The sequence below is a fragment of the Apodemus sylvaticus genome, chromosome 20 (genome assembly GCF_947179515.1).
Source record: "Apodemus sylvaticus chromosome 20, mApoSyl1.1, whole genome shotgun sequence".
NCBI lineage: Eukaryota > Metazoa > Chordata > Mammalia > Rodentia > Muridae > Apodemus > Apodemus sylvaticus.
The window spans coordinates 14970903-14989878 of record NC_067491.1 but is presented as its reverse complement, the minus strand read 5'-3'; the positions used below and the strand labels follow the sequence as shown (position 1 = coordinate 14989878).

The following is an 18976-nucleotide window of genomic DNA, read 5'->3' as shown; positions in this document are numbered from 1 at the left end:
CAGAACAGAGGCTAAGATGGTGACTGTTGGAGCCTTTATTAGAACATACTTCCATGACAAGGGAGAAGCAGAGTAGCATGGGGGTTGGATGCTGAGCAGGAAGGTGGACTCAGATGGAGGTTTGCTTACTCTACCATGCTGAGGTACCCTAGAGCTTGCATTGCATGAGAGGAAGTCCTTGAGGCCATTTGTATCTCTGTGTCTACTCACTTTCTATCAAGCGTGTTCTGCCCACTGTACTCAGGAAGGGAGGTGATCATATCTGTCTTCGATCAATAATTCCCCAGAGCAAAGGGTTGTTATGGTCTGTCATCTCTAGCTGCATCACAAAAGGGGACCTGGAGGAAGCAGCAACATCTCTTGTATACCCCCAGTGACATCCCTTCCACACATAGATTAACACTCATACATGCGCACACACCCACATGTCCACATGCTAAGCAGCAAAGGATTCCAGATATTCATAAAAACCTGGTAGTGTGATTACCACTCAGAACTCGAGACAGTTCTGAGATTGGAAAGTTCTCACAAAATGGGTGTGAGTTTTACATTTGATTTTTAAGACAAATGTTTTATTACACGTTGAACCAAAGCTTTTAAGAAAGGAGATTATAAATTTTTCTCGGGCAAAGGACACCATTATTCCACTCCACCATCTTCCAGCTTTATTTGTATGCTTATTAAACCGAAAGTTTTTCAAAGGAGCTGCATTAAAATGCCAGAAAGCCTTTTAATATTTTTTTATTTCTTAGTTCAAGAGAAGTATAGAACATTCTGGACAGATGTTGTTCCAGTATTCTGCTTAATGAATACTGTTTTTACTCCAAGCCCAGTTTGTAAACTATGGGAGGCTTATACAATTATTCACTTAAATGGAATTTCAGTGAAGAGACAGGGTCCATTCTCCCATTTCTCTGATTTTTATCTAAGCCTCCTGTTTTGAATGGCTTTGTGAAGATATTAAAATAACATGATAATTAATCTCCTTTTCTGCCAAAAATTGGAAAGGAATTAGACACTCAATTTTTCTGCCTTCTGATACATTGTGAAAACTCTCTTAACATCTTAGCCATTCAGTTTGCTCATTTGCTAGCGGCCAATCTTATTTCCTGTTTAGAAAGCCCCTCCCTCTTTTAAATTATCCACTTTATCTTTGTATGCAGAACCATGGTATCAGATACTGTATATGGGCTGTTGAGTTCTCATTTGGGCCTTATATTTAGCTGCCTTGTTGATCTATCAATCTTGGAGTCTTCAGTGAGTGTCTCAAAACTAAAAATAACTTGATTTCCTTCTTGATCTCTCTCACCTCCTCTACAACTGCTCCTCCTCCTCCCAGCTCAGGGAAAGACAACCTCATTTGTTCCATTTCTTATGTGAAACATATGGGCAGTTTTTGATCTCTCTGTCTCTGTTTCTGTCTCTCTGTGTGCCTGTTTGTGCTCTCTCTCTCTCTCTCTCTCTCTGTCTGTCTGTCTCTCTTTCTCTCTGTCTCTCTGTCTCTGTGTGAGTGTATGTGTGTATGTGTGTGCATGGGTGTATGTGTGTGTGTGTTTATGTGTGCTTGTGTATGTGTGTGTACATGTATGTATCTGAGTGCAGTTGCCTATGAGAGACAAAAAGAAGGTGTTGGTTTCCTGGAACTGGAGTTAGAGGCAGCTCTGAGCTGCCCAACATGAGTTCTGGGATCTGCATCCAACATGAGTGCTGGGATCTGCATCCAGGTCCTCTGCTCACTCTTAAGACCTGAGTCTTCCAGGGCTTCTGCCCCATCAGCGAATCTTCTTGACTAAATCTTCCAAACATTTCCTGAACCACATTTTTTTCATCTCTGTTACCAGTGCCCTGACTCCATTCCAATAACATCTTCCTCAAGGACTGTTGTGATAATGCAACTTCTTTCCTTTCTTCTCTCTCTCTCTCTCCCCCCCCCCCCCCGCTCCCAGTACATCTAATTGCATACATGAGGCAGTGAAATCTTTCAAAAGTTTAAATCAGGACATTTAAGTTTTTCAGGTAAAATCCTGAACAGCATTTGGAATGCAATCAACATGCTAAATGGTGGCTTCTAGGAACCAGGAGACAAGTCTTTGTTGGTGTCTTCTCAGCTCTTTTCAAACGCCCCTTCTCTCACTGTCTCCTGACTCCACGGGCCTTCTAGGAGTCTGTCGCACCTGCCAAGTCAGCTGGCTTTGAATGTTGTTGGTCATTTGGGTCATTATCTAAATATTTGTTTCGTGGAGAGGGGTTCAGATCCAATGTTCCTTTCTTTGGCTCACCTGGATTCTCCCATTATATTTACCACCTCCAATGTTTCTCTTGTTTGCTTATTCATTTATCTTCCATACATATAAACCTCTTAGAACTAGAAACCCTGTCCAGGTCATGTTCATGGCATATTTATAGACTAGGTCCTGGCTTTTAATACTTACTAGACAAATGGATGTAGGAAAGTTAATGGAACCACAAAAGAGAGAGGATACGCATAACACTTGTCTCGATGACGTGCAATCTGACAGTCAACTTGGAGTTCAAACAAGCATGACTATGGAGTGAGCTGTGTGGGATTGATTACAAGTGAGAAAAGTTCAGAGAGGCCTGTGGGAAATACAAGAGGCTCAAGCTCTGGGCCGCTCTTCCAGTATTTGCATGTGGCTCCAGTATGCAAATCACTAACTGAATCATAGACTTTCCATTCCCATCTTTGTGGTTGTAACATGGGTTAGATGGTGCTAAAACTGTCTGATGATAGCTCATGCATCAGCTGCTTGTCTGGTCAACATTTTCTTCCAGTGCCTTCTTCTTTGTGTAAACTTTATGTCTTTCCCAAACTGAGTAAATAATTCAAGCAAACTTCTGCCTTTCCTTTTTTTCTTTCTTTTTTAAAATTAGATATTTTCTTTATTGACGGTTTAAGTGTTATTCTCTTTCCTTGTTTCCCCTCCAAAACCCTCCTATCCCATCCCCCACCCCCATCCCCCTCTCACCAACCCTCCCACTCCCTGTCTAACATTCCCCTACACTGGGGCATCAAGCCTTCACAGGACCAAGAGCCTCTCCTCTTATTGATGTCCAACAAGGCCATGTTCTACTACATATGCAGCTAGAGCCTTGGGTCCCTCCATGTGTACTCTTTGGTTGATGGTTTAGTTCCTGGGAGCTCTGGTGTACTGGTTGGTTTATGTTGTTGTTCCTCCTATGGGGCTGCAAACCCCTTCAGCTCCTTGGGTCCTTTCTCTAGTTCCTCCTTTGAGGACCCTGTGCTCAGCTTAATGGATGGCTGTGAGCATCCACTTCTGTATTTGTTAGGCGCTGGCAGAGCTCTCGGGAGAACTTGCTTTTCCTAAACAACAAAAATAGCAACAGCAGAAAACACACGGACACACATACCACACACATACACAAACCTCACACACACATATGCACAATGCATACTCTCACACATGTACACACAGACATTCTCATACATGCACATACACAGGCACACACTCACAATACACTGACACACAAATGTGTACACACTCTCACATTGCAGTAAATCTCCAACCCAAATATGTCCTGGCATGGAAAACACAACTCAAATAATATGAATACAAGCTGTTTGCCCAGACTGGGCAGATCTACCACTACACTACCATCTTCCCCAGCTATGACACCCCTGATAACCTGAGGTTTCTCCAGACCTTTTGCTCTGCCTTCCTTCTGCCTCCTCCTTTGTTGTCCTCTCTCTCTCTCTCTCTCTCTCTTTCTCTCTCTCTCTTTCTCTCTCTCTCTCCCCTTCTCACCCCAAACCTTCTTCTCTTCCTGCCCAGTCACCGGCTCTAGCCTTTCTTTATAAATTGAGGTGGGAAGCAGGTTTATAGGAAATCACCTGAGTGCTGGATCATTCCTTGCTTGCAGCTCCTCACAGGAGAATGGAATTAACATCAAATACAATTAGCCCCAGGGCTATCCGCAACGGGCACACACATACATGCTCTCACACATACTCATGCATTTACACATGCACACACATATGTGCACATATGCACACACTCACACATATACTCACACACTGTCATACATGCACACACATACACACATACACTGTGTCTCACACACACTCATACATTTACACATGCACACACATATGTACACATATGCACACACACATATACTCACACACTGTCATACATGCACACACATACACACATACACTCATACACACATACCCTCTCACAATGCACACACACCTACACACACTAAATACACAGGCACACACATACATGCTCTCACACACACTCATACATTTACACATTTACACATGCACACACATATGCACACATATACACACACATACATATACTCACACACTGTCATACATGCACACACATACACACATACACTGTCTCTCACACACACTCATACATTTACACATGCACACACATATGTACACATATGCACACACTCACACATATACTCACATACTGTCATACATGCACACACATACACACATACACACACACTCATACACACATACCCTCTCACAATGCACACACACCTACACACACTGAATACACTCTCACACAGGCACACACATACATGCTCTCTCACACTCACACATTCACGAATGCACAAACACACACACACAAACACTTTCATACACACTGTCATAATGCACATATACACTGTCTCTCTCACACACTCACACACACTCACATACACTCTTACACATGCACACTTTTTTAAAACCATGAACTGATAGGTAGTAAGACATGGTGAGGACTTTATGATGTCAATATATTTCCTCCTTTAGTTGGCATTTTAGACCTTCATTGACTATACTACCTTGATTTTTCTGAAGCATAATTATTCTTAAAATGAAATGTTTTGGGAAACTCGTTACTCGTTCATTCAGTGGAGTATCTGAATAAAAGTCTCAGTGACACGTTTACTAATTAACTAATTTATTAATTGATCATCTGTCCAAATGTAATGCTGTGGTCATCTGTCTATGTGTAACTGTATCCACTTCCTCTCTTCACTGGAGAAACAGAAGTGAACATATTAAGTGAATACTCCCAAAAGTTAAAATAAGTGTTTTTAACTTTATAGTTTTCTGTTGAAAAGCATGGAAAGCTTGAAGAGCCTGCCTCGTTGAAACAGGGGGGCTGGAGTGGGAGCTGGGTGATATTAAGCACCCCTTCTTCTGGAGTCATTTGAACATAGTCAAGAGGCCAAGACTTTTCAGACAATTGCCTGGGGGTGGACCAGCCGCACCTCTGCCCTGAGGCTGAGCAGGCATTGAAATTCTCTGCCAGGCTGGGTTCATGAGGCTCTGCTGGCTTCTCCTGGCAATTCTCTCTAACCCAGTTATTTCCCAATTAAAGAAAGCTCCCAGGAGAGATGCCAAGAGACACTGGAACCCCATCGGCTTTCCCATTTCCTGATATCACAATCCTCCCATCCTAGTGCATCCTCAAAAGAGAGCTATGCTTGATGAATGAGTATCCGTATTCCATCTGATCAGGAAAACAACATCTGGATGGGAGAGCTATGCTCGATGAAGGGGTATCCATACTCCATCTGATCAGGAAAACAACTTCTGGATGGGAGAGCTATGCTCGATGAAGGGGTATCCGTACTCCATCTGATCAGGAAAACAACTTCTGGATGGGAGAGCTATGCTCGATGAAGGAGTATCCATATTCCATCTTATCAGGAAAACAACATCTAGATGGGATTTCATTTATGACTTAATAAAGTAAAATCTATAACAACAGAACCCAACCAGAGTCTTTTACTGTCCTCAAACCCTCAATTCAATTGTTAAAAGAAAAGAGAATATTTGGGGGGGGGCAGGCAGGAAGGACATATTTAGCTATTTTTCAATTATTCCTGTGACATATAATAAAATACAATACATAATTTTTTAAAACTATGGCTGAAATTTTTCCCTTTGTTTATAATGCAGCTGATAAGACCAGATACAGAGTCCCACAACCAGATGTTATACAGAGAGGGAGTGCTTAGTAAACTCAGCTCTAAATAGCATGTATAGGTCAAATGCCTCTCCTCAGAGCTCAGAGAATCCTGGGAAAGAGGAGACAGATTGTAAGAGCCCAAGGGGATGGGGGCACCACAGAAACAGGCTCTTTTAAGTCAACTAAGCAGAACTCATATAAATTCACAGAAACGAAGTAGCAATCACAGGGTCCACATCAATCTTGCCCAGTTCTCTGTGTGTGTATTATAGCTTTTCAGCTTAGCATTTCTATGGGACTCCTAAGTATATGAATGAGCAGGTCTCTGAGTCTTGTGGCTGCTCTTAGGATTCTTTCCCTTCTGTTGGGTTGCCTTGTCTAGCCTTGATAGAATGGTTTTGCTTCAGCTTGTTATAATTTTATTTTACATGTTTGCCTGTTCTCTCTTAAGACCCTATTCTTGTCTAAAGGGAGACAGAAAGGGAGAGGATCTGGAGGGGAGGGGAAGTGGGCAGGACCAGAGAGGAATAGAGGTAGGGCGAACTCTAATTGGAATGTACGGTATGAGAAAAGAATCTCTTTTCAATAAAAGGAAACAAATAAAGAAATGCTGTTAATAATTCATTTGCATCCTTCATAATTATAAACAAGAGTGTAAGAGCCTAATCCTCTGAACCTACAGTTGCCAGCCATGAGGTCCTAGGAGAGAGGAAAACGCCTGCAGAGACTGGTCCAGAGAAAGGGCCATCCCTTCCTTTGGATCCCTTGGGCTGTAACAGCCAGAGCTGATGTCTCTGAGCCATGTCAATGGAACTTGCATGTCTGACACGAGGAATTCTGGGACATTCTTGCATATACAGTGACAAAGTGTCTGTCACACATTCTTTCCCCTGTCTCAAGGGCAGGGTTGCCTTTGGTCAGTGTCCAGGATGGAATGCGCATGACTTCCTTGGCCCTTCTAGAAGGTTACATTTATCTGTGGTTAGAAAGACAGTTTCCCCCTTTTTAAGTACCCATTGCTGGATTCATGACCAGGACAGAAACATTTCAATACTTTTCCCCCCAATTCACTAGAAAACATAGGCAGATTTTCAAGGAAAGATGGAAATAAGTCACACTGACCTGTTAAATATTTTCAAAGATTGACAATGAAATATTAAATATAAAGTATGTGATTTCATTAAATTCTGCCTTTTACAGAGCTTGAGGAATGGTGTCTGGAGAGAGACAAATCATAGGTTAGTCATCTTAAAAATTGTACCTGCTTTTTGACCAGAAAGAGTTAAACGATTTGTTTTTGACAAGTCTTCTTTAATTTGATGTTCAAGTCAACATTGCTTTTATATTTGACTGTTTTCTAAACTTTACCATTGATTATCTGTGTAGCTGATGGATAAGGGAACTGTGCCATGCCACCTTGGTACTTATTCTGAGAAAATGCGGGAGGAAGAAATCACACTGATTATGGTTTGGTCCAAGACTAACCATCAAGGCCACATGTCTTTCTACCATCGATTTTCCCTGTAGATTATTTTTAAGTATAATAAGCTAAGTACATGAAAACCTTTTTCTTGGGAGAGTATTAATTGGAATTTTATTCTTGAATGGCTTATCAGTGGTTTTTTTTTTAATTAACTTTAAGCCACTTAACCATCCTTGGCCAGTGGAGATGACTTAATTATAAAACGAGGCTAAAGTGTATCTGCCTGTATTTCTCACCCCACTGAGACTTTACATCATGAAAGAAAAGTTGATTATTTCTGGAAATGGGCTTACAGCAATCAGAAAACCATTTTCAGGAAAAAGCTAAATCCATATCTTTAGCCATACGTCAATATATAATACAGATGGACCAATCTTTAAATATATGAAATAAAAGTATAAATTTCCAAGAAGAATTTTTTATAACCTTGGAGTGCTTGTTGAGTTTAAATATAATCTTAAACGCACATATAGGATTCTGGGTAGGAGACAGATATAACAACCTTTTGGGGGGTGGAGTGTGGGAGCAGTAATAGGTGACCCAGTTCCTCATGTCCCAGGTCACATGATAAACGACAGTACACCTGAGGTGAGATGATAAAATTCAGGTAGAAACCCAGGAGGGGAGGTACATACCCATGATTCATCACTGAGGTGGTTGAGGAAAAAGGATTGTTTGAGGCTACAAACTGAGAGTCTATCTGAAAAAATCACAAACACTCCAAAAGCCAGTTGTTTTTATATAAAAATAGCTGATTTTCTTATAGGCAAGAGAAAATATAGTGGATTTTCCCATTTATAATCAACAACTAAAATGCAGGGTGCTTCTGATGTCTGGAAAGATCCTGGATTCTTGTTCCTCACTCTAAAGTCATGCTAACCATGGCTTTCAAGGGTCCAGGTGGTATCTCCAGACTTTATCACCTGGAGGTATGTCCAGGGGATGAAGCCAAGACTCCATCCCTTTTGAGCATAAATGTCTTAGGATAAAGGTCTCCCCCATTCATTAGACCTTGTTGCCTAGGGAAGGGACCAGGCCAGGGCTACTTGTCCTCCATGTATCTGGGCCATTAACTAGGCAAGTGACCACATTTAGTCCTCCTGGTGCCTGCTGAAGAAAATCCTTCAGAGGAAGGGAAAGGAAACCTTACTCTTTCCACCAGCTGCACTTTCATGTCCCAGGAACCTAGACCTTTCTTGCAAAAGAACCTGTAACCTGTGAGTATGTTTTACTCTATGGAAAAAGACAATTAAGAAAACAGATAAAAATCAAAGCTCTTTGTCAACTGGAAGAGGCTATCCAGAGTGCTCACGTGGACCTAGTGGAACATCACAATGGAGACAGAGGTAGAGACAGGGAAATGAAAGACATTGGGATGATACAATAAGACGGAGATTTTATCTCAACTTGTGGTTTGCCACCACTTTGAGGGATGAATATTTGATAACCTGCATATCAGAGATTTATATTATGATTCATTACAGTGGCAAAATTACAGTTATGAAGTAACAATGGTTAGGGTCACCACAGCATGAGTGGTAAAGGGCTGCAGCACTAGGAAGGTGGAGAACCACTGCTTTATGTGGAGATGTTGAAGACAGAAGAAGGGGATCACCTACTAAGGATGGAGGAATGCCTTCAGAAGCTGCAAAGAACAAAGACAACGCTACTGATACAGTGTTTTTATTCTGGAGGGATCATGGTTCAGGCTCCTAGACTGTAGAACTATAAGATAGTTTATAGGATTAAGAGACATTTGTTTTATTATTATTTGAGAATTTAATACTTGAGCACAATATTTACACCATCCCTTCCTCACATTCCCCACCCCAATTCCCCTCAATGTCTTTCCCAACTCCTTCCCAACTTCGTAATCTCTTCCTCTCTACTTACTATTCCTATATATGTATGTATGTATTTAACTTTGTAGGGTGGTTCTAATGATAAGGTCCTGTTCCCCAATTGGTTCTTGATCTGTCAGTAAAGAAGCCATGGGCCAATTGCTGAAGGGAAGGAACACATGAGACTTTTAGGTCCCTGGAGGCAAGAAGACGGACAGAAAGGAGGAGAGAAGCTTGCAATCCTTCTGAGGGAGAAAAGTTGACCAGCCATGTGAGATCTCTGGTTGGTTGGGGATGTTTAGCAGGGACTAACTGTAACTGAGCAATTAAAGTTTAAGGTGTGGAGATGTGAATATTGATAAGGCCTGCTAGCCTTGGGAGTTTAATAATGCCCAGCAATTGTGCCAAGAAGGCAAGTTGAAAAATAAACAAGTGTGTGTGTGTGTGTGTGTTTGTGTGTGTTTCTTATCTGTGGTTTCAAGGGAAGCTAGGTAGGGCCTAGTAATTGCTGCCCATTCGCGAAGCTTAGTCAGGGTAGCAAAAGCTACACACAACATAACTTGATGAATCCATTTGGTGTTGTTCATATGTATATATGTGTTTAGGGATGACCAATTAGGAGTGGATAACTTATAAAGGGGCCAATTCCCAGGGAAAAAATTGATTCTCTTCCTCAGAGCAGCTATTGATTGCCTGTAGCTCTTCTTCTAGGACTTATAGGAATTTCCCCCATATGTTGAGTTGTCACCTGATATTTATGGTCATCATATAGATCTTTATGTGACTGTATTGTTTAGATTGTTAGATAAATGCAGTCCCCTTGTCATCTAGAAGGCACTATCTCACAGCGGGTATCTTGGTCCTCTAGCTCATACAGTCGTTCCGTCCCATCTTCCACAATATTCTCTGACGCTCAGGTGTAAGGGCTTTGTTGTAGACATATCAGTGAGGGATGGGCACCCCATCCATAGTCAGCTGTTCTCTTCAGTCTGGCCAGTTGCGGATTTCTGTACTGGTCTCTGACTGCAGCAAGGGGAAGCTCCTTTGGTGATGGGTGAGTGCTTAACTTATCTAGGGTGTACGTATAGGCATTTAGAATGTACTTGGGAGTTACACTGGTTTATAGGAATATGGAACAGTAGTCCTCCTCTAGAGCCCATGACCTCACCAACCATAGGCTTACAGAAACAGCTATAAATTCTCTTCTATTATAAGTAGATCTAAAGTCCAGTTAGATGGGTGTTGGTTAAGTCAAGATGGAAGTGCCACTATTGCACACTTAGGTACATTATGCCATGCTGTGGTTTGTTGGATTTACATCCAGGTAGGACTTTTAATTGCTTTTCTCCATTGGAAGATTGCATAGACGTTTCTGGTACTGTAAGAGACAGTATTCAGGAGAGGAGGTTTCCCGGTCAGTTCCAGTTTAGATCCAAGTCTTGCATTTGAATGTGGTGTCTTCAGCCATAAGATCTTACCTTCAAGTTCTGCTCTCTGAGAAGCAGAAATAGAGACATTATTAAGACAGGAAAAAGATGCTCAAGGACAGAGATTGACTAGTGATCTGGGGGAAAAGATCCCAGAGCTAGCTTTTAGTTCATTTTTCTGTTCGTGGCCACTTGTCTTAGCAGGAAAAGGACGCCATTATATGCATGTTTCCAAACCCCTCTTAAAGAACAAGCATCTGAGATGGAACTGCTGTGGGTACCATCAGTAAAATCTGTCTAGCGTGCATACTCAGCTCTCTTTTTCTCTTTTCCCTCTCTCCCTTTGCCACTCTTATTCAGGAAAACCAATCTCCAGTAATATCTTATTTTACTGGACTTCCCTCCACTTCAGCAGTTGAATATTGTTGGAGAGAAAAACTGCAAGGCTTGCTAGGCTCTCTTGATATCCATGATCATTAACCTCCAAACAGATCTTATTGCCGCCCAGCCATGTCATGTGCATCAGGGTGACCATCCCCATCAATAACTAATATGAACTTGTTCTGCTTGTCTCCTAACTCTGGCACCTCTTCCTTGAACCCCATCTTAGTCTATTTTCTAGTGATGTGATAAAGCACTGGACAAAAGCTACCTGGGGAGTAAAGGGCTCATGTGGCTTAGGTGTCCCAAGTCACAATCCATTGAGAAAAGCCAAGACAGGAACTTAGAGGCAGGTACTGAAGCAGAGACGGTGAAGAAACACTGGTTATCGACTTGCTCCTGATGGCTTGCATACCATGCTTTCTCATACGCCCCAGGACCATCTGCCCCAGAAGAGACCAGCCACACTGAATGGGCTCATCCCACATTAATCGTTAGTCAAGAAAATGCCCCATGCACTTGCCTATAGGCCAATTCTCAACTGGGGTTCCCTCTTCCCAACTAGGTCTAGGTTTGCATCAAGTTGACAACAAAGTCAACCAGCAGCAACCTTATCTTTACCCATCAACTTGTTTGCTATTTCATGGAGAATGCATCAGGCATGAGCTTCCTTTGCTCCCTCCTTGCCACCCATATCTTCCTCTGCCCTCTGCACATTGTGCTTGGAGCCCTTTTCCCTCTTGCCTTCTGGAGAATGTCCTCTGGCGGAGATGTCTTCTTTCTCCTTTGCCACGAATACTTTCTTAATAGTTGACTATTCTCCCAAGCATGTAAACATTTAATTTTTTGCTATTCTGAAATCTGGTTTTGCTTCTGATTCTCTTCTATCTGCAGGCTTGATAATTGGCTCACTATGAAAACTAGTTCTGGCATAGTTGCTTATGCACATAGTACCCGTTTCCTTCCCATTCTGTTGTAATCAAGCCCTTCTACTGTTCCTAGATGTTAACCTCCCGGAATTCCAAACCCTCCAATAATCATCCCTATTCCTAAATCCAGCAGTCATTTACCCACCCTCATCTTATTTATCAGCAGTATTTGTAGCTCCCTCTAAGACGCCATGCCGACATCTTCTTACCTCAGTGATTCTATCCTCCCTTTTGGAATCTTTATTTCTGTAATCTTGAAGACTCCATAGTCTTCTAATCCTCCCAAAGGCCTTTGTCACCTTCATACCTGCCAGCTTCAAGAACCTCAGCAAATAAACCCACATAAATCCTTTGAGACCTGGCTGCGACTACAAGGGCAGCTAGCCTGTGCAATGTGGATACGCCTCGGAAGATGGCATTTCAAGTCCACCAAGCCTACAGCTGACTACAGATCACTACACTCATGATGAGGTTAGGGTTATCTCTTCTTCTTCCACAATGGATGGTGTGTGTGAGAGAGAGAGAGAGAGAGAGAGAGAGAGAGAGAGAGACAGAGACAGAGACAGAGAGAGAGAGAGGCTGCTGATTGTCCATCCTTCTAACACGAGAGGCCTCCGCGGTGGAACTGGGAGCTGTTGCTCAGCTTCCTAAGTCTGGGCAACTGGAAACCACACATCCCCAGAACAGTAAGCTTTCTAATCTAAACACATGACACTGCATGCCTCTGGTTTCTTAAACCTGAACTCATAAGTGTGTAGTTCTCAAGGACTAGAGTTCTAAGGCTGAGCCTATCAGCCCAGTCCGTAAGCCTATGGTAGTCAAGGGCCCAGGACTGTAAATACTGATTTTATAGTCATGATTTTCATTCAAGTAGAGAGAAATAACCCCAGCTCACTCACTAGTGTGAGCAGATACAAAAGCTATTGAATGACTCAATTAACTGAATGACTCCAACATTTAGCAGTATATCATACTAAATCATATCAGACATGTCTTAAAAGTTCTATTTATTATTATCAGTTTTAAACTGTTCATTGAACATCCCTTGGGATGACACAGGAAACTTAGATTTTTCCTTCATTGTGTTCTCATCCTGTCCCTTTAAATCTTGAAATAATTTCTTTTAACTAAGCTTACTTTTAACTTCTATCAAGGCCACCTCAATAGTCTTCTTCCTCTTATTCCTCTTCCTCCTCTTCTTCTCCTTCTTCTCTTTTATTCCTCTTATGTCTGTGGTACATTTCTGTTGTACTGAGTAGCTGTGGTTTGTTTCAACTCTTATGTAATGTGTTCTGAAACCAGGCGACCAGCCAGATGACTTTGCACTCTTATGATATGTCAATGACAACACTTCTGATAACTCCTAGGGAGTATAGGGCAAGTATATGCTGATTATGCTAAATCAGGATGTACAGCATGGGGGTGGGGGTGGGAGTGGGGTTCGTTTCTCATTGTAAACACGTAAGGTGGCATTCCGTTGTCTTCCAATGGTTTGTGTGCAGTTAGTGAGGGGGGGCAGATCTCTGGTACTAGATAGTGTAGGGCAGGGTCTGAGTAGCCTTCCCTGTTAATAATAGAATTTGTGCCATTTTGAAAAGGTGAATTGTTTCAATTCCTAACTGACCTTCCCTGCTCTTGCTCTCCTGGTCAGTCTTTTAGTATCATCAAGATAACTTTTTGTTTGTTTGTTTGATTCTCTGGAATCTACTTCTCCAGAGGTCTTCCTCTATCAAATCTGATCCATAGTACTCTGGAAGGTGTCTGTACACTAATCACCTTATCCAAAAATGCAAAGAAAATCTTTCTCCCAAATCAGTATATCCTTGAGCTGGCAACCAGAAAACCTTTATATTGACCTCTCTCCCAGAGGAATAATATAACCACAAAACTCAAAATCACACCCATTTTGAAAATCAAAACAATCCAAAACAAATGAAGTAAACTAAAACACTGTCTGTGTCTATTCTTAGGCTTTTTCCATTTTACCATGCATAATAATAATAACCCAGAATTCCTGTAGAGCCCTCATTAGACAGAATTTGAATATCCAGTAAGACTTAATAGAGCAATGTATCTTTATACCATCTTTAAAACAACTGATTCACACTTCTATCTAAACATGCTTATAAGAAGGCAGCTAGTCAGACCAGGATTAAAACCCAGAATTCCCGTGGAGCCCCCGCTAGACAGAATTTGAATATCCAGTAAGACTTAATAGAGCAATATATCTTTATAGCATCTTTAAAACAATTAATTCTAACTTTCACTAGTATCTGCCTATAGGAAGCAGGTAGTTTGTACTTGCTAAGCTCTCTGTCTAGGGCAGCCATCCTGTTATACCATCTATCTGTGGTGCTCTCTACCTGGAGCCACAGACATTTATTTTATGAATACCTGTTATATATATCTTGAGCTCTCTACCTGGAGCCACAGACATTATTGATTAATACCCACTTATAGCAGGTAATTATCACTGTCCTCTCTACTTGGGGTCAGTGACTAATTTTCTCCATCTTAGCTCTGAACCACAGGTGAAATTCCCCATGTGATTCAGACAAAATCTGTATATAAATGTATCCTAAAAGCAAATAATCTCAGTATTATAAATTCACAGTTTTATCAATATTTACCCCCAAGATGTAGGCAGCTCCCTTACCCTGGCTTTCTCACTCAGAGCAGCCATCTTGTCTCTTTCCTCAGCAGGGACCTCAGAGCCCTATTTCTTTGTTTCAAGGATCCTGCCCTTGAGTCCACGTGACTCGTTCTGGGGCCACCTTTCTTTCACATAGAAAATGGAACTTAACTCTCAGGCTACTAATCTTAAATTTCTAGTGGATTCTTGCCCAACATGTTGGTTCGCCACCTGCTGTGGGAAATATTAAAAAAGCAGCAGCATCCCATGCTGGGTGCAACAACTAGACCCTGATTGTGTAAGTCATATTAAATCAAAATCCTCTAGTGACAAATCCTGGTGGATCCCCCATGGAAACTGGGAGACACTAGTAGCTATAACTTGTCCTCTCACTATCCCTGTCCAAAAAAAAGCCCCTATCTCTCTCCTGCCTACTCTTTTCCTCTGTCCAACTCAGAAGTCCCACCTACTCCCCTAGTGATTGGCTCCTTTTTTCATTCAGGGGTGGGGAGTGTGGGAGGGAGGTTCATAAGAAGACACTTGAGTATGAGACTCATCCCTTGTTCCAGACAACCCCTCCTGGGAAAGTGGAATTAACATCAAAATATAAACAACCCCAGGACTGTCTGCCACGGAAGAACATTCCAATTAGCTGAGTTTTCGACACTTTTAAAAATTGACAACCATGAACCCAGGTTTTAGAGGCAGTAGTTACCACAGGAAATAATTGAGAAGGACTTTTGGAACTTTCAGTGTAAATTAAGGAGAGGGGAGGATGGGTGGGAACCTACTGAGGGAACCTCTTCAGGACTAAAGCCTCCTTCTGAGGGAATGGTTTACTCTGTTATCAGAGAAGGATCATGGAGGAGTGGGGACCAGTGAAGATACTATATAGTGACACAGATGTGTGCTGGTACCACGATACAGCACATCACTTTGTATGCTAATCTAAAAAGTGAATTTTTCAAATGATTATGACATAGGCAAAGGCTGAACTTTGCCTCATTGTAGTCTGGATTTGAAGACAGTGAATCCTTAGATCTGTCCTCATCCTGCCTCTCAAGTGTCTCGCCCACCTTTTACTGTTGAAGTGAGGCTATTTGAATTACACTGTCGGGTTCCATGTCTTTGTATTGTCTACTTTCTACTGCTAAAGGGATCCTAGGAAAACTTTCCTGGCTGAAGCACAAACGACTTCATTTCTAAGGTCTTTGAACCTAAGGTATATTGTATCCTGGCCTTTCTCATTGCCCTGTCTGTCTTCAAACCCATCTCTTAACTAGACCATTGTCTGTATGCTCTTTGAGCCTGCTTGCATTATGTCTAGAAGGCAACAGAATTGTTCAGTCCTGGACTTGTGTTGAAGGGTGGTAGGTGATGCTATCTGAGTTATTCTGGACAGTAAGGATGACCCAGAGACATTCAGTTGGCTATATGGACACCCTGAATTTGTGGGAAGCTAGTGCTCCATCTCGTCTTCAGTGTCTGTTTTTGCTTCCTGTAAATAACCTGCCAAGCTCTGATGACAAGACTGTGCGTTTCTTCTATTTGGGAAATGTCCTTGCTAAGATTTTTGATAGGTAGGTATGTTTGTTTGTTTGTTTCTTTGCTTTTGATCTTAATCTTATGTCTTTCAAGCCTCCAAGACCATTGGATACTTTATTCCCTCATATCAGGCTGGATCAGAGCTAAGAAAAGCAAAGGTGTTTTGAGTGTGTGCCTAGGAAGGAAAATGCTCTCAGAGAGAAGGTGCTATTTTATGACTCACAGATCGTGGGCTCTCTTCTTGTCATTTAAGTATCTCCCCTCACAACACTATGAGGTTACTGTTCTGTGCATTTTGAGGCACATAGACAGATGTGAAAGAACTCTTCTACATTTTCATTGCTGATGAAGATTCCAACCCAAGATTATGGGGGACGAGTACGGACAATGTTCAATGTTTGAAGAGCCTGGCAGAGAGGAAACTGTGATCAACCCAAGTTGCTGCTCTCCACAATTCTTAGCTTACAACAAACATTTATTAAAGCCCCAGAAAATTAATATCTATATCATATATCTATATCATATATCATATATCTATATCATATATCATATATCATATATCTATATCTATATCTATATCTATATCTATATCTATCTATATCTATATATATGATAAGACAAAGCTGAATAGAGAGGTTTGCCACCAATTTCCTCAGACTTGACCAGATTATGTTAGAAATTTTCTAACAATCCATGGTTTCTAATGGTTCTAGTGGTTCTCATACCTGTGGGTCAGGACTCCCATAGAGATTGCATATCAGATGTTTACATTATGATTCATAACAATAGCAAAACTGAGGAAGTGTATTAAAGGGTTGCAGCATTAGGAAGGTTGACAAAAGCTCATTAGAAAAGAAACTAAAAGTGGAACATTCCAATCACTGTGGTTAATTGGCTTCATCTGAAGCAAGGCCTGAGCCTCTCTAAAGCCTGGCCTTTGGTTGTGCTTCAGGGGAAAGTGTTAGGGCTAATAATCTTGCTGAAAGCAGAATTTCATTGCCTGGAGTGCAAAGTTCTATTGTTCAAATTCTGAGAGTCACACAATTGATCATAAAATTCCTGTCATTGCTTTAGACCCTTTCTCTAAAATGTAAGGCTTAATCTGTGAGTGGGGATGGAGTTGAACCCTTTTGTGTTATCTGTCAAAGTTCTCAGGTGCGTCTGGCTGCGATATAGGATGCTAGGAAAGTAATTAGGATTTCAGGCTTCCAGAGGCCATGTAGGAGGCTCCCAGCTAGGACCAATGCTCTGAATCTCACCTGAGAAAATGTTCTGGTGGCAATGGCTCTGGAGCCTGCCCTGGGCTCAGTGCTTCTGCTGATGCTGGGCTCCTGTCCATCCTTCCTGTTGTTTTCAACAAAATCCCAATTGTTTGAATTTTCCAATGAAGACTTGGGAGCCAGATGTTGGGATGAGAAAGCCTGCTAGCTCAGAGAGGCAGACACCTTTGCCATGCTGTCTGTCCTCCACAGCCTACATCCCAAAAGGAAAAGGAGGCTCTCCTTCTCCACATGGTCTCCAAAACCCTTCAAAATGAATGTCCCTCTCTTCTACTTTCTGCATGTCTCTCTATCCGTCCTCCTGACTTCCTCTTCCTCTGTTTATTTTTTTCCTATGTTCATTCCCTGTCAACTGGTTGCTTCCTTCACTTCTTGACCTGGGGTTGACTTTATTTAATCTTGTTTACAATAAACAGCTCTTAGATTAAAGGTGTGTGCTAGGGCTGAGCCACACCACTAGAATCAGGTTTTTCAAGTAAAGACCGCAATCTCAGGGTGATCAAATATCCTGCAGCACATTCACTCTGGAAACTTGATCTCCCTGCTGCCATTCTTAACAGAACAGACTTTTGGCATCAAATAGTCAGGTGCATCACTCTCAGGATTTGTGTCACAGCTCAATGTCTCAGGTGCAAAGGACCCTGGAAAATCTCCAAATGTAGGAAGTGTGTTCATTTGCATGGAGTCTAGAACAGTGGTAATGTGTTCCTCTGGACACTACTACTCTCAGACTTCCTTTCCATCCATCTTATCTTTGCCATTCAATGCAATCATTGTCTCCTTCCTTCTTACTCATGCAAAACTAGACCCTTCATTAGAATTGAGTTCTCTGTAGCCTGCTCCCACCGACTCACCAAACATGTCCAGACATGACTTTATCCCAACATTGGAAGCCCATAGAGTCAAGCAAGAACTCTATCAAGCACTACCATAGAGATGCTCAACCCTCACCAAACCAGAGCTAATAAAACTAAACCTTGCAAGGATCTAGGTGCTAAGTTCTCACATATAGCATGCTTATTTTATTAAGTGAAAATGTGCTCTAATCTTCATAACCATCAGTCTAGAAGCCACAGAACTTTTCTTACACTCTTTGCCTTAGTCACTGAACTTTGTGAATAGACACCATGAGCAAGGGACTCTTATAAAAGAAAGCATTTAATTGGGGGTTTGCTTACAGTTTAATAGAGCTAGTCCACGATCATCATAGCAGGAAGCAGATAGGCATAGTATTGGAGCAGTAGCTAAGAACTTTACATCCTACTCTGCAAGTCATAGGGAGAAAGGGAGAAACAGAAAGACAAGAGATGGACAGAGAGAGACTGGGCCTGGCATGGGCTTTTGAAACCTCAAAGCCCACTCCTAATGACACACCTTTTCCAACAAGGCCACACCTCCTAATCCTTTCTAAACAGTCCACCCACTGGGGATTAAGCGTGCACATGTATGGAGGGAATTTTCATTCAAACCATCACATCGTTTATTAAAAATTCAT

The 18976-nt window shown here is 41.8% G+C and overlaps 2 long non-coding RNA genes across 4 annotated transcripts in view; one reads left to right on the top strand and one right to left on the bottom strand.

Annotated features, from left to right (window-relative positions):
• The window catches only part of LOC127670729 (uncharacterized), a 621253-nt gene that overhangs the window by 279786 nt on the left and 322491 nt on the right, over positions 1-18976 (top strand). The window lies entirely within an intron of this gene.
• The window catches only part of LOC127670730 (uncharacterized), a 63067-nt gene continuing 53204 nt past the window's right edge, over positions 9114-18976 (bottom strand). For all 3 annotated transcript variants that reach the window (XR_007974601.1, XR_007974599.1, XR_007974600.1), the window contains one exon: positions 9114-10781. This is a non-coding gene — a long non-coding RNA (uncharacterized LOC127670730). The remainder of the gene's footprint in view (positions 10782-18976) is intronic.